Below are 6000 nucleotides of genomic sequence, written 5' to 3'. Positions count from 1 at the left end.
CATCCCTAGAATAATTACATTAATTGTAAAGAATTCAAATGAAATTAGAATAAATCTGAAACTTTATGGTGCTTTTTTGCCATTTTGGAACTCAACGGCTCAGTTCCTCATTCACTTTTGAAGCAAATAGTGTCCGATACATGGCAATACAAGATTTTTTCCTTTTACACTCCACAGAAAAAAAGAAAGTCAAACAGGTTTGGAATGACATGAGGGTGAGTAAATGATGACAGAATTTTCATTTTTGGCTGAACTATCCCTTTAAAATCAAGGGTCTAAGACAACAGAAGCACAGCAGGACGCTTTGATGGTGTAAAAGAAATACGCCCAAACTCGCGCAGGCTCCCGCAGACTTCTCCTGCAGAAATGATGAGAGGAGGAAGAGACGTTGACCAAAAGCAGGCGATGAGTCGAAGTTCTGACGCACACGAGAGCTGTGGGAACAGAATGTTGTCTGAAAAAGCTCTTTTTGAGGCTCCGTTTAAAAACACTCTTAGAATTGATGGAATCTGCCTCCTCAAGGACGTCACTCTACTGTAACTGTGCTGCGAGAAAAGTGAGTTAAAGAGTGAATAGCACAAGAAAAAAAAGAAGAGAGGGCTTGAAAGCGCTCGCAAAATAGAGGAAGGGGGATAGGTTAGGACAGGTCCATCCACCACAATGACTTGAGTAATCAGTTCTGCTCCTCTCATAGATAAGGAAAAATATGTTTTTTATATCTTACTCTTACTTTTATTCTCTTACTCTCTCTCTAGCGAGGATTACATTCCTGTTATTTGACGGTTCTACACAGGGCTGTGCTGCTCTTGTTGCCATGGAGACGTAGCTAGGCAGCAGAGTCTGCGATTCTCGCATGGTTCTGCATACGTGCCGAGCGGCGATCTTACTTCTTAGGACTTACCGCATACTGGTGTGTGTGGGTGTGTGCATGAACGGGGCAGAGGAGTGTTCCTCTAGATGCATGTGTGTGTGTATCAGCATGTGCTGTATGTGCATCTGAGAGATGCTGCAAGCCAAACTCTTTCTCTTCCATGCAGAGAGAAGAGGAGGTGACAGAGAGACAGAGCGAAAGAGTGGGTGGGAAAGTCACACATCCATGCGCACATTGGAGAAGAGAGGGAGAGAGATGTGTGTGGGTGGGTGTGTGCAGAGACAGGAGCTTGTTTTTCTGTGTATAATCTCTCGGCCCTACGGGGCGACTAATGAAGCAGGAAAATCTCTCATTCACCCTGTAGCATTAGCATTAGCATTAGCTTGACAACACTGTGACATGACCTCGCATTTCTTTTCACCCAGAAAGAAAAGATTAAATAGAAAGAAAAATACATTTTAAACAAGCAGGATGTTTCTGATTATGTAATACCACGATGAATGCAGGTTATATAAAGTTAAAAAAAAAAGTAATCGCTAATATGTGATGTGCTCTATCTAAATGAGTCGTAAGTCGCAGTGGGCCATTTTTGGAATTTTTTTTTATTTAAAAAAAAAAAAAAACTTTCAAACTTCAGCGAAGAGCATATTTCTGAAAGTGTAAATATATTGTTACATAATATGCACTTTATCATAAGTAAAAATCTAATGCATAGTGATGTCTTAGTTATTTAATATTTACAACAATTCAAAGGTTTGGGGTCAGTGTTTTTTTTTTTTTTTTTTTGTAGCCGCAAAGTTACATTAAACCTATCAAAAGTTAAAAATTCAAAAATTAAGCAGCACAACTATTTTTTAGTCTTGTTTTTTTATCCATCCATCCATCCATCCAGTTCTGGACCCATCCATCCAAACGAGACTTTTGAAGCCAAAATTCAAGGTTTGCCTTGATAAACTTTGCTTTTCTTGTTAAAAAAAATTACAGTTATGATTTTTTTTGTTCTACTTCCTTACATTCAAATTCCAGTTCTGGACCCTTTTATGCCTTTTTTGCACTGATACAAAATTTCTGAGCTGATACCAATATCCAATTATTCAGAAAGACATCTGCCAGTGCTGATACAGAGAGTTTGGTGATAATATCTTGAGCTTTTGTGCTGTATGAATTTGGATTTGAATTTGAATGCTATTTTGCTATTTGCAATTAAATTTTTACATTGTAACAAAAATATTTAATATGAACTTCATATTTATCAAAGAATCATGAAACTTCATGTTTCACGGTTTCAAAAAAAATTAAGCAGCACAACTGTTTTCAATATTGAGAACAATAAGAAATGTTTTGTGAGCATCAAATATTTCTGTTTTTACTGTATTTCTGATCAAATAACTTGAGCCTTGTTAAGTATTAGAGAGAAAGAAATGTCTTTCAAAAACATTAACAAATATTACCAACCCTAAACTTTTGAAAGGTAGTGCATGTTTGAATTTTTGTAATCCTTTGAAAGAAAATGTCAAACAAATGAAATGTGTTTGGAATCAAGTTTTTATGGCAGTCGCCATTTAAATGATTGTACAACAGAAACATAATAATTATGCCATTAGAAAACAGTGACTTTAGTGCATAAAACATGATAGATGTCTCTGGCCTCTACTGTTTTATTTTTCAGATTCTCATTGGGATATTCACTGGCACTTATACGCCCCCACGCTCTCTTCATCCTCTCACTGGCACACTGTGAATCCACCAGACAGCACCCAGAGAGTAAAGGATGATGGGGCATTGACGAGGGCATTCAATGTAGTTTAGAGGAAGTTGCTTTGTTGAATGTAGCAAAAATTTGGACTTCAGTACATTATGTTGCCGTAAGCAGAACTTCAGAATCACAATGGATTTGGGGGGCTTAATTGGCCTACATTTTGTTTGTGGGTGCCAGAAGCATGGCTGTCTGAAAATCACTGAACTTAACATGCTGTAATTTAATATTCTGATGTATTCGGAGTGCTTTTTTGACTCTCAAATGAATCTGTGTAAGAGCTCTTATTATTTCGAGTTTTTCTCTCTCATGATTTGATATTATACCGTGTTGTGATTTTACGTTTAAATAGATAAAGTGCATACAGTATGTGACTGCTTTTAGCTTCTGATAAACATTCACTTACAGTAATCACAACAGGAAAGCACAACATCCATCCATCCATCCATCCATCCATCCATCCATCCATCCATCCATCCATCCAAACAAGGCTTTTGAAGCCAAAATGCAAGGTTTGCCTTGATAAACTTTGCTTTTCTTCCAATTCTGTACCCCTTTTTCTACCTCAGTTAAAAATAGGGATACAATGATACACAATTTCTGAGCTGATAACAATATCCAATTATTCAGAAAAACATCTGCCAATGCCGAAACAGATAGTTTGGTGATCATATCTTAAGTTTTTGTGCTGTATGAATTTGTATTTGAATTTGAATGCTATTTGCTATTTAATTTGCAATTGAATGTTATAGATGGTATGATAACAATTTCTGAAAATATCACGGCAATATTATGGCATTACACAATTTGATTCAATATTGATTCATTTGTAAATATTTCAGGTAGACTTATGTCAGTTTTTCATGTCAAGGAAAAAATCTCTCCCAACTAATGTTGTAAACTAAACAGGGAACACTCTCATTTGCTATATAACTTTAATATTAACAGTTAAAATTAACAACAGAGCCCAAGCTATTATATTCAACTGCTATTTATTTTCAGAAATAAAGGGGGGGGCAGGGAGCGCGAGCAATTAAAGGGGCCAGCAGCATGAATCAGTGCATAGTTAATGATGCCCCAGAATAGGCAGTTAAAAAAATTATTTTAAAACAAATCTATGGGGTATTTTAGGCTGAAACTTCACAGACACATTCAGGGGACACCTTAGACTTATATTACATCTTGTAAAAAAACGTTCAATGGCACCTTTAAATGTATAATCCTACTGTAACACGGAAATCTTAAAATAAAGTGTTACCGATATAATATACCTAGTGATGGAGGCACTAACATATGTTCTATTAAGAGACACCATGCGATTGTTGGTTGAAAATCTATTTAGAGTAGATACAACTTTTCCAGGGCCCCAAAGGACTCCAAATGATCTTTAACACACAAACACTGGCTGATTATATATAAAGCTTGTGAGACATACTGTAAGTGTAGTAAAACACCATATCCATATAAGTACTGTTAAAGCAATCAATGTGGCTGTAACGGTCTTGGCCTTATACTGGTAATCTGACCCTTGTCATATTGGAACATGAGCTACATTTTAAACCACTGTAATATACACTTCCTTCAGTATACTGAAGTGTTCAGGCACAAAAGATTGCTGTTTGACACCTCAAGAGTAAGAATAAAGTAAATGGCATCTCCCTCATAGTCTTTCCTGAAAATGTTCTTTGTTACACTCAGAGTCCGGCTGTAATACAATTTCTCTTCTGTCAGTGTAAACTCAGGTAGCAAGAAAAGAGTTATTTGACATGCTTCAGAGCAAGAAAGAAAATTGTCCCATACAGTTGTGCAGACAAGCATATTGTTGTAAGTGAATTGGACTACTATTTTGAAGTATTGTGTGGTGACGTGATGTGTGGAGAATGGAAGTGAAATGAGTAAACAAGATGGATGAACTCCTGACATACCACAAATTGGCAACGAGGATTAGGCATTTTTTCTCGCTATAGTTGGTCTCAAAGATGGCTGTTGCTAATATGCCTTTTTCCGAGTTTTTGTCCTGCCTTGTCCCAGTGAGCCTGCTATGCCATTCAGCACATGGCTGCAGATATTGGAAAATTATCTACGGGTTATTGATGCTACAGGGCATGCTGAAAACTGAAAAACATCAAGTCCTGTCTCCTAATGCACTTCCTGTGCCTGCCTCTCCTGTGCCAGTCTTTTCAGTTTCTGAGTCAACTGAGTTTGGATGTGCTAAAAACAGTCATGACCTCACAGCCTTTATTACTCATGACGGACTGTTCCGTTTTGTTGTGTTCCTCACGGATTGGCTTCAGCGCCTGCAGCATTTCAGAGGATGACCATCATTCTGACTGACTTGTCAGGGGTTGAAAATCACCTGGATGACATTATCATACACAGATGTGACATGTCTATGCATGACAAAGCAGTTCAAGTGGTCTTACAACAACTAGAAGCTGCTGCCTTGTAGCTCACTAAAGACAAGTGCCGCTTCCGGCAAACCAGTCTGCTGTTCTTAGGTCATACTGTTTCATCAGAGGATCTTCTTCCTGATGAATCGTGTACAGTTGACTCAAAATGACCCTGCTGATTATCTGTCACAGTTGCCCTTACCTTCTTCTCCTGCAGATAATGCTGTTGCTCCAGCTCCTGTAATTCTCTGTCTGCTGCTGATGTTGATGCTACATGTGCTTCTTGTCCTGCTCTAACCAAACTTCATACACAGATTTCTAATGGTTGGCTTCCTTCACCCAAGAGATTGGATGCTGAGTTGTTGCTGTACTATAAACTGTGACTGGAACTGTCTGTGAAGGACAACTTCGTCTTCCGAGGCTCAATGCCGATTGCACCTGCTCTTTGATCTATGCTGGTCTCCATAGCGCACAAAGGACATCAGGGAGCGGTGAGAACCAAACAATGCCTTTGTGATCTCTATTGGTGGCCAGGGATGGATGCTTAAGTTCATGATGGTGTATGTTCCTGCCATGTGTGTCAGCTCAATGACAAAACTATCAAGTCACATCCTGCTCCTCCTCAGTCAGTGCAGCTGCCAGATGGACCATGGCAGAAAGTGGCTGTGGACATATTCGGGCCATTTGACACTGCTGTATCCGACCGCAAGTTTGCTATAACATTATAACGGATTATTACAATAAATGGCCTGAGGTCTCCTTTACTCACACTGCCACTATGGTGGTTTCTGTGGTTTCATTTCTGTCATCAGTCTTCAGCCACCATGGCAATCCATTGAATATTGTTACTGATAACGGTCTTCAGTTTACGTTTACTGCTTTCGCTGCTATTCTGGAAGAAAGGAATATTCGCCAGGATCGTTCCTATCTCTACTACCAGGTAGCTAATTGTACTGTAGAGAGCTTCTCCTGTGTGCTCAAAC

The sequence above is a fragment of the Chanodichthys erythropterus genome, chromosome 18 (assembly GCF_024489055.1).
Source record: "Chanodichthys erythropterus isolate Z2021 chromosome 18, ASM2448905v1, whole genome shotgun sequence".
Lineage (NCBI taxonomy): Eukaryota > Metazoa > Chordata > Actinopteri > Cypriniformes > Xenocyprididae > Chanodichthys > Chanodichthys erythropterus.
The sequence above is the reverse complement of the archived record's forward strand: the minus strand, read 5'-3'. Positions refer to the sequence as shown.